General features: G+C 42.3%; 1 protein-coding gene and 1 long non-coding RNA gene across 4 annotated transcripts in view; one reads left to right on the top strand and one right to left on the bottom strand.

Moving 5' to 3' along the window:
* LOC125635353 (uncharacterized) overlaps positions 1–18,292 on the bottom strand; it is a 32,853-nt gene extending 14,561 nt beyond the window's left edge. Inside the window, exon 1 of the long non-coding RNA XR_007356235.2 lies at positions 18,087–18,292. This is a non-coding gene — a long non-coding RNA (uncharacterized LOC125635353). The remainder of the gene's footprint in view (positions 1–18,086) is intronic.
* The window catches only part of SLC10A7 (solute carrier family 10 member 7), a 195,353-nt gene that overhangs the window by 101,862 nt on the left and 75,041 nt on the right, over positions 1–18,450 (top strand). The window lies entirely within an intron of this gene.

Raw genomic sequence — 18,450 nt, 5'->3', positions numbered from 1 at the left:
CTAAAAAAGAGCTCATTAGAGACTTCAGCAAGAGTGCCCACCTCTAGTTCCACAGAGGAGCAGCACTAACTACGTCTAGAGGGACCCCTGACCAATCTTTGTTTGGAATGAATGGAGGCTCAGGACATCACGAGAGGTACAGTCTCATCACTCCCCACAAAAGGGGGAAATTCAAACAGCTACTTAAAGCTTCTTATAACACAAATTGAAAAATAGATTTAAGTGGAAATGAATGAATGGGGTTAAAATAATATCCTGCAAATTTTACTACATATATTAATATGAATTATATGCAATACAATGGCAAAGTATACGTTGTTTCACACTCTAGTATCTGATCCACTAGTAAGAGAACAACCTACTACTACTGCCAATTCCTTTAGCTCAACCAATCTGTACTGTGGGTATGAAGGTTCAACCCCCACTGATGATCCCACTGCCAGTGTGCTATGCATATTTGATTAGTAATAAGCCCTAAATAGGCACACGCTTTAGATATGCAACTGAGAAAGCCATATCGAGTGCTAGATCACTGTGCCTTAAACCTACTCTGTAAAGGTCTGCTTACCTACTGAAGTTATTCTGGTGATGGAATAGATGAACATATACGGGCACTCATTATTAGCTTCTTCAGGCTACTTTTAAAGGGAGACTGTCGGATCGAAATCTAGTATATTTACAGAAATGAGTTTATTAGTTTCAGGTTGTTTTACCATTGTCTTGTATTCCACTTCTTGCCTTCTCTTCAGCCCCCCTCTCCCCAAGATTGTTTTATCTACATAGTATCTGATTGTAACCCAGATTATACATCTTCTGGGGGAAGGGACTGTCTGTTTAATAAAAGTGTGTACAGTGCCTCACATGAGAGCCTTTAGTCTCATGGAATCCCTGCAGTATTACCATAATACAAATAATAAAAATAAGTTTCTGTGCCTGCCCGTGTCCCCTGCCAATTTATACCTATACAATCGTATTCTCTGATTTAAAAAAAAAACAACAACATTTTTTTATCCACTCTGTTGCTGTGTGAAAGGCCCACACAAACAAACTAGGAAACTGACTAAATGACGATACCCAAGTGGGCTGTCAAATACACAGAATAAACAAACCAAAAAAAGGAGCAAAAATTCTTCAGTCTCTTTCAATCACAGTAATCGAAAGAGTTGCTTGTGACAGTAAATTAAAAAAAAGTCAAATTTTTATATGATTTGTGTAAGTTGGCTATATCTCTTTTAAAGCAAGTTTACTGGTAGTTTGATGCAGACAGCAGTATCTGTTTTCCAGTATGATGTTAATTAATATGAGGATGTGCCATTATTTCTTTTAACTTATTTTGACAATATTCCTACTCTAACTTTTAATTGTACAGGTAGGATTTGAGATGAGAGCGCTAGCTAAGATGATGGATAAAAAAAGCACTTTTTAAAAACTGAAAATATTCAATCTTCTTTCATTCTTTTAATTACTTTTTGGTGGTCTGTGACCCGCCATATGCAATTCAGGCAACAGTTCAAATAGAAAAGTCTCTTCTTTATTATGCCATTTCATAGAGGAAAGACTCTAAGATTTTGCTAGGGCATGATCATCAATTTGTATTCACTGGATGTGAGATATTGCATAAAAATATCAAACAGTTCTAATGTATTTTGTTCAAGAGGTTGAAAGAAGTACTGCTATAATTGTACATTATTGGCATAACACCAACCGTTAGATACTGGAAAACTCTTCTCACATTTTCCCAAGAAAGTTTTTATAGTATATGATCATGTAAATTCTGCCTTTGGATGTGATCAGTGACTTCCATTGATTTTAGTGGAGACACACATGTATATCTGACAGCAGAATTTGGTCATTACGTTACATAGGTATCAGATTATAGATTTTTAAAAACGCTGATTAATCTCTTTCTTTCTGAGGCTGAAGCATCTTGCTATGGAAACACAAATAATACTTACCAATACGTGCACTGTACATACATCGGTGACACAGTCTAGTTATGTAGTTAAAGAGAGAAACAGCTGCAGTAACAGTATCTGCTGCAGCAGTTTGGTGTGTGGCTCTATCTGTCTTGCTGATGACTTAGTACTGATAAATTTAGAACAAAATCTTCTGGTCGGAAAGTGACCAGTATTAAGGAAAGTATGCTGTGGCCCACTCAGCCCAAATCACCCAAGATAATGATGTCTCTGTTGGAAAAATGAAACTGTGACATACCTCGTCTGTATATTTGGGAAGCTCACTGTGGTGGGCTTACCTTATCTTGGGGGAGTGGGGATTTCATCCAGGTGTTACACCTGATCAGATGGTATTTTGTGGAAATGTTGACGTAACTTCACTTGGCTAAGGTGATGAACTCATACATCTCTGAGATAAACTTTGAATCAGGGGCTTGAAAGAGAGCAGGTTTGAGAACTGTGCATATCTTCCTTTGAGACCGAAAGGGGAGAAATGGTGTTTCAGGCTGGTCTGACCAAATCGTTGGCAAGTAACTCTTAATTTCTAGATATGGAAGATATTGAAATAGTCTCTAATCCCCATAAAATAATGATTGACCTTCATTCTGTTAGCAGCCTGACCCATCTAACTCTGGAAGTGTCTCCGAGCTTCCTGGCTCCAAATTTAACATTTCAAAGGTCATTTAGATTTTCTCTGTATTAGCCAGCCTCAGAAGTCAAGGTGATTGAATTCTGATTTGCCTGTCCATTATTCTTGGCTATTAGTGTTCAACAGGGCCGGCTCTAGGCACCAGCAAAACAAGCAGGTGCTTGGGGCTGCACATTTCTAGGGGTGGCATTCTGGCGCTGGCCATGCCACCCCTAGAAATGTGCCCCAGCTCGACTCGCCTCCGGCTGCTCCCCTGATCCTGCCTCTTCCCCCTCCCTCCCAGGCTTGCCGCTTCGCACGGCAAGCCTGGGAGGGAGGGAGGAAGGGAGGAGAAGCCGAGCGGCGGCGTGCTCGGGGGAGGCGGCGGTGGTGGAGTGGAGGTGAGCTGGGGCGGGGAGCGGTTCCTCTACCCCTTCCCCATTGCTTCCTGCGCTCTCCCCCACCCTCGCTCACCTCCGCTCTGCCTGCTCCCCTGAACGTGCTGCCTCTCCCTCGCCTGAGAGGGAGGGGGGAGAAGCAGAGCGGTGGCATGTTCAGGGGAGCAGGCGGAGCGGTGGTGAGCTAGGGCAGGGGTTGTGGGTGGGGGGCGCTGCAGGAAGCAATGTGGGGGGGAATGCGGCACGCCCAGGGGTGAAGGTGGGGCCGGGGATTTGGGGAAGGGGTTTGGAAGGAACGGAGTTGGGGGGGCACGAAAAAAAAGCGGGGCGGCCAAAAATTTTTTTGCTTGGGGCGGCAAAAATCCTAGAGCCAGCCCTGGTGTTGAATCATGTGTTCATTCTGTATACATTTTATATGGTGGCCCTTCAAAGAGGCAGAATAGATTTTCTTAAGTAAACTCCCTCTTACCACTTTTCTCTTGCAGTGAAATAAAACTTACTGATATATATCGAATCTGGTCACTTTGTTTCATGTTTCTTTTTGTTTTATTATTTTTCACCAGTTCAGAGGCTGGCCCCTTCTTCCTTTATTACTGTTTTATCACTCCTTAGAAATGAGCAATGTCTTATGAGTTATAATCACAATTGCCTCATTTGTGTAAGATATTTTTAAAAATATGATAAGGAACCTCCCCTCAACTCCATAATTACAAAGTAGCTGATTTAGGGGTAGATATTCAAAGGCATAGGTGTCCAACTCCCATTCAGTGAAAGCTGGGTGCCTAACTGCCCTTTGTGCCTTTTGAAAATCTCTGACTTCATTATTTCAGCAGTATCTCTTGATTTGCAAATAGTTTTTGTGTGCCCCTCACAATTTCCATCAGCCAAAGAATGGCTACATATTAAAATAAATGCACAAGATGCATGCACATGCTGACGAAAATTTGTGTGCTCCATTTGACAGTTTATCCCATAAGGTTAAAACCTGTTCGTTTGGTTTATTTTTTTAATGTAGCAGTCGATATAAGAGAAACACAGATGTAACAAAGAATAACTAAACAGCGTCTTTGAATCATACTTCACAACAAATATCAAAGGGAAACACTATGCCACCTGTTAACATTGCATGAAAGGTTGTGTGCATCATTGTTTACTAAATTATGTTGCTCTATGAAAACAGAATGTTAAGCAGTTAAGATATGAAATTGTTACAGTAACTGGATCTTAATTTAATGATGTTAGTCCATGATGTGTCTTAGCGTTAGTACAAAAGAGCTGCCCAGGTGCTCTGTGCTGACGAAGCATCATTAGAAGCCTTCCTTGTGCAATGCAAACACATTTGCTTTTATCACAGAGCCATCAGCCATTATAGGTTTCTTTCATCCAACAATAGCAAGAAAATAAGAAATAATTGAGGGCAATAATATTAAAAATCATTGTCGATCTTTTTACTGTGCTGTCAATATTACTTTATGTAGCTAGGTTTTGAAGAACTTTTATTTTTCTTTCAAAGCTTGAAGCTGTTTTAGAGGGGAGAAGGAAAAAATAAGTTTTGTGTAAACAGAGGGAGAATTTACAAAGTGTTTCTATGAATATTTTTTAGTTCAAATGAAAACATTTTCATAAACAAATACACATTCCCCTTCTATGTTTTTTGTTTGTCAACCCAAATTTTTGTATCATGATGTTAGTCTGTGAGAACTTAAAGGTGAAATTGTCCTAGAAATGGCTTATAAACATAAGTGAAAGTGACTGGTCTGTTTTCCTCTTCCAACCTGAGAGAAATGCAGCAAATAAACCAAAATTACAAGTAATTAAACTAAAGTAGACTTAAAACATTCTGGATTTTAATAATATAAAATGTTTAGTGGTAGCACAAGTAAATGGATGTGGTTTTTAAAAGTGACTTGGTTTTCAGTAGGTAACCTTTTCACATACAGAACTTTAGACACACTAGAAGAGACCTTTTCTTGCCTTCATAATGTACTATCAGGCACAGTAAATCTTTTTTTTCCTGTAAGTTGTTCTGCCTTTTATGATTTATTCAAGCATTGCATTGCTTATGACCTAATACTACACGTAGGAACGATGCGTCATAGTTATTAAGCATTTTTGACTGGCTTTATATTAAGTGTTAACAAACTTGCATGTACGTCTAAGATTATTGTGGCCAAATCCTCATAGATGTACATAGAAAAGCCACGTCCATGCAAATAGAGGGAACCTTACATTGCACTACAATGCCAACACCATAATGTGGCTGCAGTTGGATCCAGTTGGGCAGATTCCTGGCATGTACAAGCCTAGTAACGGAGAACCAGAAAGACCTCTGGGCTTCTACACGCACATGTCATTGTACTTGACCTGGACCTTTGGAGCCCCAGAGGGAGTGCATTTCTTGAAGTCCTTTCAGAGCTAGAAACTTTGCTGTTCCTTGCTGAGTCCCTTTCAGATGTCCCACTAAACGCCAACTGGTACAAGCAGAGGTGCTCATCTTTATTCAGCTCTTCTCTCCACCAGAAGTAGGCAGAAGCAGAGTTCTGGTATTCACCATTAATTCCAACTACAAACTGAAATAAGTTGTGGATAGTGTGCAGGTCACCATATATGAAAGTAACCTCTGGATATAACAGGTCCCCCATCATCTTTCCTATTCACTCCTCTGCACGAGTGAAGGACAGATTGATGTGCCCATCTACAGTTTTCGCCACCTGTATGAAATGGAGTGTGCAAACAAAACCCACAGTTTAAAAGATATGCCTCCTTTAATCTTAACTTCATCCCTTTGTGTGAAGTCCACGTGGACAAACCTTGACTGAGAATTTAGGCCTAGAACTGTAGCAGCTTCAGACGTAAAAGGACCAGATGAGACATTGATAACCTGTGTAAGCACTAGCTTAATAAATAGGCAGCCAAATGACCCAAAAGGTGCTTCTGGTGCCACTGTTTCTGTATAGAACCTTACTCCATGATTATTTTGTGGCAGGGGGAGCAGAGAGCAAAGTGTGAATAAAGAAGTAATTAAGAGAATGCAGTTCCCCCCTTCAAAATTAATTAATGTAAATAATAAATAATAAATAAATAATAAATTAATTTAAAATGTGAAGAAGGTGCAGAAAGAAGAATTTTCCTGCAAATGTTTATTATTCAAACCCTAGACAGAGGGTGAAAAGCAAAAAGTCGAAGTGCTGCTGTTTATTTTGTGTGCCTGCAAAGGCTACAATTGTTTCCCTTTTGTTCAATACAATTTTAACAGAGGGAAACAGCAAGATGAATCCTGATTTGACCTTAAGTGCCTTGCCATTCAGCTCAGTGGTTTCCCTGTAGGAATAAAAGCTGACACTGCCTTGCCTGAATTTCCTTCAATCAATATCAGTGTGGCACCATACAAATTATACAGATAGGCAGACAGATATGAAATAAAAACATATCTGTTGATACAGATGGATAAATAGACAGGTTTCTATCTAAGAACTTTAAAGTTAGTCTCCAAAAGTAGAACATGACCGGATGGGATTTAAGAATAAACTCATTAGCAATATAATTTCGGACCTACAGACAATGATTTCAACCATTTTTAGGGGTTTTGAATTATTTGTGGTGTGTAAATCTGGTAAGTAAATGGCTGTTTTTGTGCACTAAAAATATATTGCTTTGACTTTTAGAACAAATCTCTGGAGATTATGCATTGTGTGACTGTAAATCTACAGTGGCAAAATTGTGTTAATTTGTCTGACTAGAAATATTAACCATATTATATCAAATAACTGCCAGAAACAATTTTCTGCCATTCCCTGTGACTTCATTTTAATTGATTTTTTTAAAACTTTTTTCAAGCTTCTGAGATTTTGTTTACTCTGACACAAAATTTATTAAATGTGTAAAAAAGGAAATTGTTTTGTAAATTGTTTTCGAGAGTGGGTTTTTTCTTCTCTAAATTGGTTGGCAGTTTAACATTTTTCCATCTACCTTTTTGTGATGCATCCCCTGCTCCGCCTCACATGTTTTCTTCTAGATGTGGTAATCAGCTACTCATACTGCTTGTTTTTAGCATTTTCAGATGCACCCTCAGGGCACAGTTGCATACACAATTAAACAGAGTGTTTGTGTGCTTAGCAGTATCGCTTAATCTCTTTTACAGATGTTGGTGAATTTGAAAATGAAAATGTACAAGAGTGATCACTGAAATAAGCCTAATGGGTAGTTTCTATGAGCAACAGTAAAAATAAACCATACATGGTAGTTCAGTAGAAGAACCCTCACATATCCTATAGTGTTTTCAATTACAAAGCTCCAACTTGTGTTCAGGCCTTACTCTAACCGCACAGACTTCATTGGAAGTTCTGTTCAGTCAAGTTTTTCTTTTCTCCCAGATACAAAATACACAAATTTAGTACAGTAGATTCTTACAGAAATAATACTATAAAGGTTCATGAAGAAATGGTGCATTTTCATTTAAAAACTACATGGATATTTTCCATTACAAAACTGACACCTCTTCCTGCATACTACCAAGTCTACTGCTTACTGCTGTAAAGAAGTCTAATTGGTTTAAGTGGAAATCCAGGTAGTTGTTGTTTGCAGGATAAAGACCATACTAATTACTGTATATACTGAATAGGTGTTTGCAGCATTGTTTGTAGCCATGATGGTCCAGGGGATATTAGAAGGACAAGGTGGGTGAGGTAATATCTTTTATTGGAGATGTTGATGAAAGAGACAAGCTTTTGAGCTTACACAGAGCTCTTCTTTGGGTCTGGGAAAGGTACTTAGAGTGTTACAGCTAAATACAAGGAACAGATTGTTTAGCATAAGGAGTTAACATGTTGTAAAAGACCATTAAAGGTCAAGTGGGCAGGTAACATCTCTGCAGTTGTAGTACAAAGGAGAGTTAGTGGGTTACAGATTGTTGTAATAAGCCATAAATCCAGTGTCTTTATTGAGTCCATGATTCTTAACCCTGGTCTACCCTGGGGATGGTGGGGGTTGACCTAAGATACGCAACTTCAGCTACTTAGGTCGACTTACCTGGCCGTGAGAACAGCGGTGAGTCGACCGCTGCCACTCCCCCTTTGACTCCGCTTCCACCTCCCGTAAGCTGGCGTTCCAGAGTCAACCGGGAGCGTGTTTGGGGATCGATTTACCATGTCTAGACGGGACGCGATAAATCGATCCTCGATAGGTCGATCACTACCTGCCGATCCGGTGGGTAGTGAAGACCTGCCCTTAGTGTCTAACGTTATGAATTTAAGCTCCCAGACTTGTCTTTTGAAGGTGTTGTGCAAGTTTCCTTTGAGGACAAGGTCTGAGAACTCAGATATGGAGTGATCGTTTTGTGAAAAGTGTGTGCCCATGAGTGATAGGATGCTTTTGTTTATTATTTTTCTGTCTCAGTTCATTCAAGAAAGTAGAGATTGTCTCGATTCACCTACATAGTTGTTACTGAGGCATTTGATGCACTGTTGAGGTACAGCTTATGTTTTGATATTCATGTGTAGGACCCATGGATTTTGAAAGGTATGTTGTGGGGGATATTGGATCATTGTAGCTGTGGAGTTATGTCTTCAGGCTTTGCATCTGTTGTTAAGGGAGGGACTGGTGCTGCTTTGAGTTGGTAGGTGCTGGTCTGAGAGTTACCATAGCTATTGATAACGTGGGGAGCCTGCTTCTGATGATGAGGTTGCCAAGATTAGGGGGTGGTTTGAAAGCCAAAAGAGGGAGTTCAGGAAAGATTTTGCCACAGCTTCAACAACCATCACCCATCCATCAGACTCTCTCTGAAACACTCCCACACCAGCATCAACTTTCTGGATACCATGATCAGCTTCAGCAATGGAACCCTGCAGACCATTATATACAAAAAAATCCATAAACCTCACACTTACCTTTGCAGATCCAGTAACCACCCCAAACACACCAAGAAATCTATTATCTACAGACAGGCACTCAGATACCAGAGATTGTAGAAAGTCTGGGATACACACTTTAACACACTTAAAACCATCTACACCAAATAAGGACAGTCCACCAGAGAAGTGGATCGCATCCCAAATACTCTGAAAGAACCTGCTTCAGAACAGAAAAAAAAAGCCCTCCGACTGCACGTCCATATTATCACGTATCTCCCCACACTGGAACCCCATGAGGTATCATCAAACAATTTCAAAGCATAGTTGATGGGGACCATATCCTGAAAGAAATGTTTCCCACCCCAAACACACTTAGAAATCTGTTATCTACAGCTGAGCACTCAGATATCACAGATTAGAATATGCTCAGAGGAGAAAGTCCAGGATATACACCTGTACACACTCATAAGAACTGCTATATTGGGTCAGACCAAAGGTCCATCTAGCCCAGTATCCTGTCTTCTGTCAGTGGCCAATTCCAGGTGCACCAGAGGGAATGAACAGAACAGGTAATGCTCAAGTGATCCATCCCCTGTTGCCCATTCCCAGCTTCTGGCAAACCAAGGCTAGGGACACCATTCCTGTCCATCCTGGCTAATAGCCATTGATGGACCTATCCTCCATCAATTTATCTAGTTCTTTTTTGAACCCTGTTATAGTCTTGGCCTTCACAGCATCCTCTGGCAAGGAGTTCCACAGGTTGACTTTGCGTTGTGTGAAAAAATATGTCCTTCTGTTTGTTTTACACCTGTTGCCCATTAATTTCGTTTGGTGACCACTAGTTCTTATGTTATGAGTAGGGCACTACAAAATTCATGGCCATGAAAAACGCATCATGGACTATGAAATCTTGTCTCCCCCTGGTGAAATCTGGCCTTTTGTGTGTTTTTACCCTATTTTATACAGATTTCAAGAGAGAGGCCAGAGTTTCTCAAATTAGGGGTCCTGACCCAAAAAAGAGTTGCAGGGGGGTCACAAGGTTATTTTTGGGGGGGTTGCAGTATTGCTACCCTTACTTCTGCGCTGACTTCAGAGCTGAGTGGCTGGAGAGCGGCAGCTGTAGGCCGGGCATCCAGCTCTGAAGGCAGCGCCCTGTCAGCAGCAGCGCAGAAGTAAGGGTAGCAGTACTGGAACACGCACCCTCCCACAATAACCTTGTGACCCTCCCACAACTCCTTTTTGGGTCAGGATCCCATCAATTAAAACACCGTGAAATTTCATATTTAAATAGCTGAAATCATGAGACTCTGCAGTTGACCAAAATGGACCGTGAATTTGGTAGGGCCCTAGTTATGAGGAGTAAATAACACTTCCTTATTTATTTTCTCCACACCAGTCATGATTTTATAGACCTCTATCATATCCCCCTTAGGCGTCTCTTTTCCAAGGTGAAAAGTACCAGTCTTATTAATCTCTCCTCATATGGCAGCTGTTCCATACCCCTAATAATTTTTGTTGCCCTTTGCTGAACCTTTTCCAATCCAAATATGTATTTTTTGAGATGGAGTGACCACATCTGCACGCAGTATTCAAGATGTGGGCATACCATGGATTTATAGAGAGGCAATATGATATTTTCGGTCTTATCTGTCCCTGTCTTAATGATTCCCAACATAGTTTGCCTTTTGACTGCCGCTGCACATTGAGTGGATGTTTTCAGAGAACTATCCACAATGACTCCAAGATCTTTTTCTTGAGTGGTAACAGCTAATTTGGACACAATCATTTTATATGTATGGTTGGGATTATGTTTTCCGATGTGCATTACTTTGCATTTATCAACATTAAATTTCATCTGCCATTTTATTGCCCGGTCACCCAATTTTATGAGGTTCTTTTGTAGCTCTTTGCAGTCTGCTTGGGACTTAACTATCTTGAGTAGTTTTGTATCATCTGCAAATTTTGCCACCTCACTGTTTACCCCTTTTTCAAGATCATTTATGAATATGTTGAATAGGAAAGGGCCCAGTACGGACCCCTGAGGGACACCACTATTTACCCCTCTCCATTCTGAAATCTGACGATTTATTTCTACCCTTTGTTTCCTGTGTTTTAACCAGTTGCCAAGAGGACCATCCCTCTTATCCCATGACAGCTTACTTTGTTTAAGAGTCTTTGGTGAGTCTTCTCCAAGGCTTTCTGAAAATCTAATTACACTATGTCCACTGGATCCCCCTGCTTGTTGACCCCCTCAAAGAATTCTAGTAGATTGGTGAGGCATGATTTCCCTTTACAAAAACCATGTTGACTTTCCCCCAACAAATTATGTTCATCTATGTATCTGACAATTTTGTTCTTTATTATATTTTCAGCCAGTTTGCCCAATACTGAAATCGGACTTACTGGCCTATAATTGCCAGGATCAACTCTGGAGTCCTTTTTAAAAATTGGCATCACATTAGCTATCCTCAGTCATTTAGTATAGAAGCTGATTTAAATTATAGGTTACAAACTACAGCTACTCAAACTCAAAACCATCTTCACCAAACAAGGACTCTCTATGAGAGTAGTAGATTGGATCATGGAATGGGCCACCCAAGTACCCTGAGACAACTTGCTTCCATAAAGAAATAAAACAATCCTCTGATTGCACTCTCCTAGTTGTCACTTACCACCCCACACGCGAATCCATATGGGGAAAATCATCAAACGACTGCCACCAATACCTGATGGGGACCTCATCCTGAAAGAAATCTTCCCTAAGCGCCCCCTCTTCTAGTAGAGAAGAGACTTGAATATAGATCTATGTGATGATGCATACAAACCCCACATTGGACAACAAGGGGTTAAGGAGCTGCTCTGGGTTCAGCCAGCCCTGCTCCACCACACCTACAAGACATAGACAGGCTGGAGGAGGTGTTCAAAGGGAAGCAGAACAGCTCATTTGTGGGCAGACCAGGGAAGGGAACAGATTTTCAGCTCTCCGCTCCTGAGGAAAAGGCCAAGGGAAGGGAGGAGCTTCCCCAACAATAATTGCCTGAAGGTCCCTCCTGAATGGCCTGTTTCTGCTCCTGCTACACCTGAGAAGGAGGCATCCTGCTCTCCCTCAGGCTACCCAGAAGGGGAGGGACTTTGTCACAGCTGGCTAAGTCACAGGAAGAGGCAAGTCACCACTGAGGTGGAGCAGCCAGTGGCAACAGACCCCAGTGTGCAGAGAGAGCTGCCATGCCACAGCTATCCATGAGGAGGTACCACCAGTGAGCCGACCCCTTCACAACTGGTGGAGAATGAAGGTATCCTTACCACCCCTAGAGACGGGGGAGGACTGACTGTCCCAGGCGGTCAAACACCCTAGACCTAGAGACATGGGTTGGTAGGTCAAACAACATGGACCTAGAGCATCTTCTTAAATGGATGACTGATCACCACCAGCAGCAGCAACAACTCTTGCAGCAAATTGCTGCCCAGCAGCAATAGTTGGTTTGGGATTTCAGGGGCCAACAACAGGACCAGCAGCAAAGACTGGTCCAACAGGACATGGCTTTGATGCAGCCCCGGGTTTCCCATGGGCTTCCTCTGGCCCTCAGGATGACTCAAAGGACTTCCTGAGAACATTTGAATGAGTTGTGATGGCAGCTCAGTGGCCACCTGACTAGTGGGCCATCCTGCTGGTGCCTTACCAGATGGGATAAGCTCAGGCTGCAGATCAGGGATGGATGCTGCCCAAGACTATGTACAGGTGAAAGCAGCCATACTTGACTACCTTAACATCATGGAGGAGACCTTCCAACAGAGGTTCCATGGGAAGTAATACCCTGGGAAACTCAGCCCTGAGGGGTCATCCAGAAAGTAAGAGACCTATGCTGGAGGCAGCTATAGCCGGAGACTCGGACTAGAGGAAAAGTGGCCAAGCTCATTGTGGTGGAGCACTTCACCCACATACTTCTGGCTGGGGGTAGGGATTGGGTGCTCAAACACTGGATGGAGTCCTTATCCAACATGGTCTGGCTGATGGAGAATTATTTAGTGGCAGAGATGGCTCTGGTTGCCTAACGCAAGCAACTGCCTCAGGCTAAGGGGGCCCCTCTATTCAAGGGAGAGTCCACCCAAGGGCGTCCGTGATTGGGGAGAGTGGTCTCAGAAGCTCCAGCTCTAAGGGGCCCAGCAAGCCATTGAGCCCTGGACTGTGCCCCAGTGGGAAAAAGCATCTCAGGCTCCAGCCTGGACAAAGACCCTTGGGACCCCTGTGGGCTCCTCTGCTGAAAAGCCAGGAAGTGGGAGCAGACAAGTCACATAGAGAAGGGCTACTTCGGATATCATTCTCAGAGTCAGCAGCCACTCGGCCAGCAGTGGGGGCTTACTTTTCATGTGGGCACCCAGTCACTGGTACCATAAGTGCCCCTACATTGAATGTGGTTATGGAAAGGTGTGGATGGCAGAAAGCCAGGCCCATAAGCAAAGTCCTGCTAAAGTAACGGTCCCTGTGCAGAAAAATTGAACTGAGGCAACAGGCCTGGTGGATTCAGGGTGTGAGCAGACCCTAGTCCAGGACAAGTTGGTCCCAAACTCTGAGGCTCCAGGGAGACTGTCTTCCTGTAGTATATCCATGGAGGTGCTCAACCCTATTCTAGTGCACATGTTCAGCTGACTGTAAGGGAAACCATGAAGTTCCATGTAGTGGGGCTGGCCTTGACACTAGCCTACCCCATTATCTTGGATTGGGCTTGAGTGTATTCCTCTGTGGTACTTAAGGGGTTTAAACCAACTCCTGAGACCCCAGAGGGAGTATCAGAGGGACCCTGGGAGACAGGAGCCCAAAACCTGCGACATTGGCAGGTGTAGGTGAGGCGCTGAATCCTGGAGAGGGTGGGAGCTGGTCAAAGGGAAGCTCCTCCAGAAGGAGTTCATAACAATGAATCAATATTGGCCCTACCAAGGGAGAGGGACATTCTAACCGGAGACAGATTTCACAGTGGACCATACAGAGGTTGAAACCTTGAGCCGGGCTTAAGACCAACTGCCAGTGGTTAATTGTGAAGTGATAGTTCCACAGAGAGGAGAGCCTGGTTTGAACTCCAGGAAGAACTACCACCAGCTGGAGACAGACTAGCTGATGGGGGAAAGTTCAGTTGCAACTCCTCATTCCAAGGCCTCATGGGTGCAAAGTCAAGCAACTAGCTCATGCTATCCCCTTTGCGGCTCACCTCAGTCATGAGAAGATCCTGGCCAGGATTTTGGATCACTTCTTTTTGCCCAGAATTCACCAAGAAATTAAAGACTTTTGCAGCTCCTGCCCCAAATGCCAACTTGTAGGACCTAAAAGGGGGACAAATCCACTCTGGTCCCCCTTCCTGTAGTCGACATCCCCTTTTAAAGGATTGGGATGGACCTCATCAGACCCTTGGAAAAATGTGCAGCTGGGTATAAATACATATTAGTTATAGTTTAATTATGCTACCCACTATGCTGAGGCAATCCCATTGCACAACAGCAATGCAAAGACTATTACTGCAGAACTGCTAAAAGTCTTTGCCAGAATAGGGGTACCTAAGGAGATCCTCATGGATCAAAGCACCAACTTTACATGTTGGCTGCTGAAACAAGTATGTAATCTTCAAAAATAAACATTTTACATACATCTGTCTGTCATTCACAAATGGATGGTTTGGTTGAATGATTCAACCAGACCCTAAAAAAAAATGTTCATTGCTGAGGACCTTCGTCACTGGGATCAGCTTATCCCTCCCCTGTTGTTTGCTATTCGAGAAGTCCCCCAATCATCTACAGGGTTCTCCCCATTTGAACTCCCATATAGGAATTAACTCTGGGGGAATTCTTGATCTGGTCTATGAGAGGGACAGGCTCCTAGGATGAAGAATCTTATACAGTATGTACTGAAATTCCAGGAATGGCTTGAAACCCTTTCTTTGCCAAAGAAAACCACCTCAGTCGTCAATGGACCCAGGATCGCAACTATAACAAAGGGGTGCGTATGTGCATATGTAAGCCGGGTGATCAGGTTCTACTTTTGCTCCCAAGTACAGAGTCCAAGTTACTTGTTAATTGGCAAGGACCATATGAAGTAGTATGCGAAGTTTGGCCAGTTAATTATGAAATCAGACAGCCCAACAAGAGGAAACTCACTCAGGTTTACCATGTTAATCTTCTGAAGCCCTGGAAGGAATGAGGGACTTTATTTTATTGCTCTTTATCCCCCTGAGCCAGAACTGGGGCCCTAAGTGCCCACGTCACTGGAGCCACACCCTATACAGATGGGTGGACACCTCTGCCCAGAACAGAGGGTCCAGGAGAAAAGCCTAGTAAAAGCCTTCTCGACAGAGTTGGTCTCCTGACCAGAGCAGATTCATCTTGTGCACCATCATATCCAAATGGAATCTGGGCAACTTGTCGAGGAGAATCTATGGTCACGTCCCCCCGCAAAATGTGGGAGGCTGTGAGGCAAGAGGTCCAGGCGATGCTGGAGCTAGGGGTCATTGAAGAATCCTGCAGCGAATGGCAAAGCCTGGTCATATTGGTCCCAAAGCTGGATAGCACATCTGGTTTTGCATAGACTTCAAAAAGGTCAATGCTGTTTCCAAATTTGATGCTACCCCATGCTCTGAGTAGAGAAACTATTAGACCAGCTGGATGAGGCCTGATATATAGCCATGTTAGACCTAATGAAGGGCTATTGGCAGATTGCATTCACACCAGAATCACAGGAGAAAACTGCCTTTGCCACACGCTTTGGCCTGTATGAATTTAGAACTATGGCTTTGGCTTCCACAGTGCCCCAGCAATGTTCCAGTGGCTCATCAATCAGGTTCTTCAACCACATGGCTCATATGCAGCAGCCTGTTTACATGATGTGGTCACCTACAGCTGAGATTGGGAGGAACATTTAGCACAAGTAACTAAAGGACTTCAGTCTCTATGAGGGACTGGACTAACTGCAAACCCAGTAAAGTGCAAGATTGGGAAAGAAGAGACCACCTACATGGGATATACTTTGGAGAAAGGCCAGGTCTGACCCCTCATGTCCAGGCCCTCAAAGCATGCCAATGCCAGCCACGAAGAAGCAAGTTGGAAGGTTTTTGAGGCTCACAGGCTACTACCACTAATTTGTGCCAGGGTTTTTGATGATAGCAGAAAAAAAAAATCTAGTTAAGGACAGTAGCCCCGCTTGCGTAGAGAGCCTGTCCAGCTCAGTTCCAGCTTCTCAAAAGATTTCATTTTACAAACCAATGCCTCAGAATTGGGACTGGGTGCAGTATGGTCCCAGGAAACAAATAGAGAGGAACACTTGGTACTCTATTTAAGCTGCAACTGTTCCCTCGGGAGCAGTCATATTCCACCATAGAAATGGATGGACTTACCGTGGAATTTCTCCAATAATACCTCTTGGGAAATCCGTTCAGGCTTATGTACTGGTACTGGTACATAATGTACTGGTACTTGTCCTTTCAGCTGTACGCTTTCCCAATTCAGTATAGAGAGGAAAAAGTTCACCAAAATGCAGATTTTTTTTCCCAGGAAGAGACAGTCTACTGCTGAAGCAGAGCAACCAGTGGGAACAGACTCCAGTGGAGAGAGAAATCTGCCATGCCACACCCGGCCAGGAGCAGGCACCAGTGGTGAGCTGAACCTTTCACAGTCTCCCACTGCCCAGGTGAGTGTTCTGATGACAGAGTTGCTTGGGGGTGGGGTTTCCATCTGCTCCCCTTGCCCCAGTTTTGATCAAGATTTCTCTCTTGCACCTGAGAATCCTTTCCTAATGAAAGTATTGTTGAAACTGATACACTCCCCTGAAGAGTTTCAGTTTTGACAAATAGGCATTTTGTGACAAAAAAAATTTTTGTAAGAAAGTTTTAAATATTAACTGTTTCTAAATATTAACTGGACATTAAAGCTTATATGTAGATCTGCAAATTGTTGATTTGTCTTATGAACTCTATAAATCTTTTCATTGTTGGCCAGCAGACAGTCAAGCAAGTTTGATAACTGTTGGGTCCTTTAACCTCTAAAGCTCCAATGCTGTGCTTGATTTGAGGATGAAACTTTTAGCTTCCATTTAAAATGCATAAAATAATGAGTCTTAGGCTATGTCTACACTACCACTTATGTTGATATAACTTATGTCACTTAGGAGTGTGAATAAACTGCCATAGTGACTATTGTTCTTCGGGGGTGGATTTATTATGTTGATGGGAGAGCTCTCTTCTGTTGTCTTAGATTGACTCCAATAATAACCATAGCCTGAGTTCATGAATGTAATTGTAATGTTTAAATGTACATTATTCATGGGAGGAGCACTCTGTAAACATCCACAGAGTGGATGGGTAAAATTTTCAAAAGTCCTTAGGCCAGATTTTCAAAGGTATTTAAGCTCATAATAGGAGTTAGGCGCTGAACCTGTTTAGCTGCTTTTGAAAATGCCACTTGGAGCTTATCTGCATCTTTAGGCACCTAAATACCTTTGAAAAATTCTCCCTAAGTGACTTAGGTGCCATTGACTTTCCATAGGACTTAGGCACCTTTGAAAATTTTACCTTACATCATCTTCCTACAGATCTCTCCTTAGTACTCACCTGTGTCAATATATGTACCAAATACTTGATAATGACTGAGCAGCAAGGCCCGCATCCTACTTACGCATGGGCTTAGCTTTATGCAATGTGAGTAGTCCTACTGAACTCAAAAGTTTAGTGAAGTATGTGTGTAAGTCTTTGTAGGATCAAGGCTTTCATGTGTAGAGACTACTTATTAAACTAATAATAGTCTCACTGTTTCCTGCCATTATCCTCATCTGTTTTTTTTGTCTCTGGTCACATTGGGGCAGGAACTATCTTTTCATTATGTATAGACAGTGCTTAGTACATTGGAGCCCTAGGTTCTACCACCATTCAAATTAATAACTTGCCTCGTAAATATATTAAATTGTATTAATAGTCATGCAGGAAAAAAGAACTAATTAGTTGGTATCATTTTTTTTTAAAATCTGGGCATTATTCCAGACTTCCTGCATCCTGCATTTCTAGCACAGTTGTGCTTCTGGGTTTCTGTTCAAAATTATTTCCTCTTTTTTTCATTATGACTGGGATAAATATTAGCCAGGGTAACCATAATAAATGTATTTTAATAATGATAAAACTCTCTCAGATAGAATTTGTCACTGATTGTCAGAACTCTTGAGAAGAGTAACAAACCCAGTAAATAAAGTAATGTGTAACATTATCATTGACGGAACATTTCTTACCATTAAGCCTTCAAACTCTTATTCAGCTGTCAACCCATGGGCACTTTCTGGAGCCAAATTCTCTCATGCTGTGCACTGCCTGCAGCTCGCCTGAAGCTCAACTTTGACTAAAAGTGTTGATTTCACTTCTTTTAGCCTTGTTCTCATTTAGCATTAAAACCTGCGTAAAGTCTGCCTTTTATTCTGTAAAGTACACATGCATGTGTCATCCCTCTCACACTTCTGTTGTGAAGTTAAGGCGCTCAAAAGATATGCTAGTAATCTTAATAAATAATTGATTAGAAAGGAGTCTGGCAGTGTTAATTGTGAGGTGCAGCTGAGTGAATGTCAAAACAAAAGCTCTTCTGAATGTTTCCGAATACCT

Source organism: Caretta caretta, chromosome 4 (genome assembly GCF_965140235.1).
Source record: "Caretta caretta isolate rCarCar2 chromosome 4, rCarCar1.hap1, whole genome shotgun sequence".
Lineage (NCBI taxonomy): Eukaryota > Metazoa > Chordata > Testudines > Cheloniidae > Caretta > Caretta caretta.
This window is presented reverse-complemented; position numbering and strand designations above follow the sequence as displayed.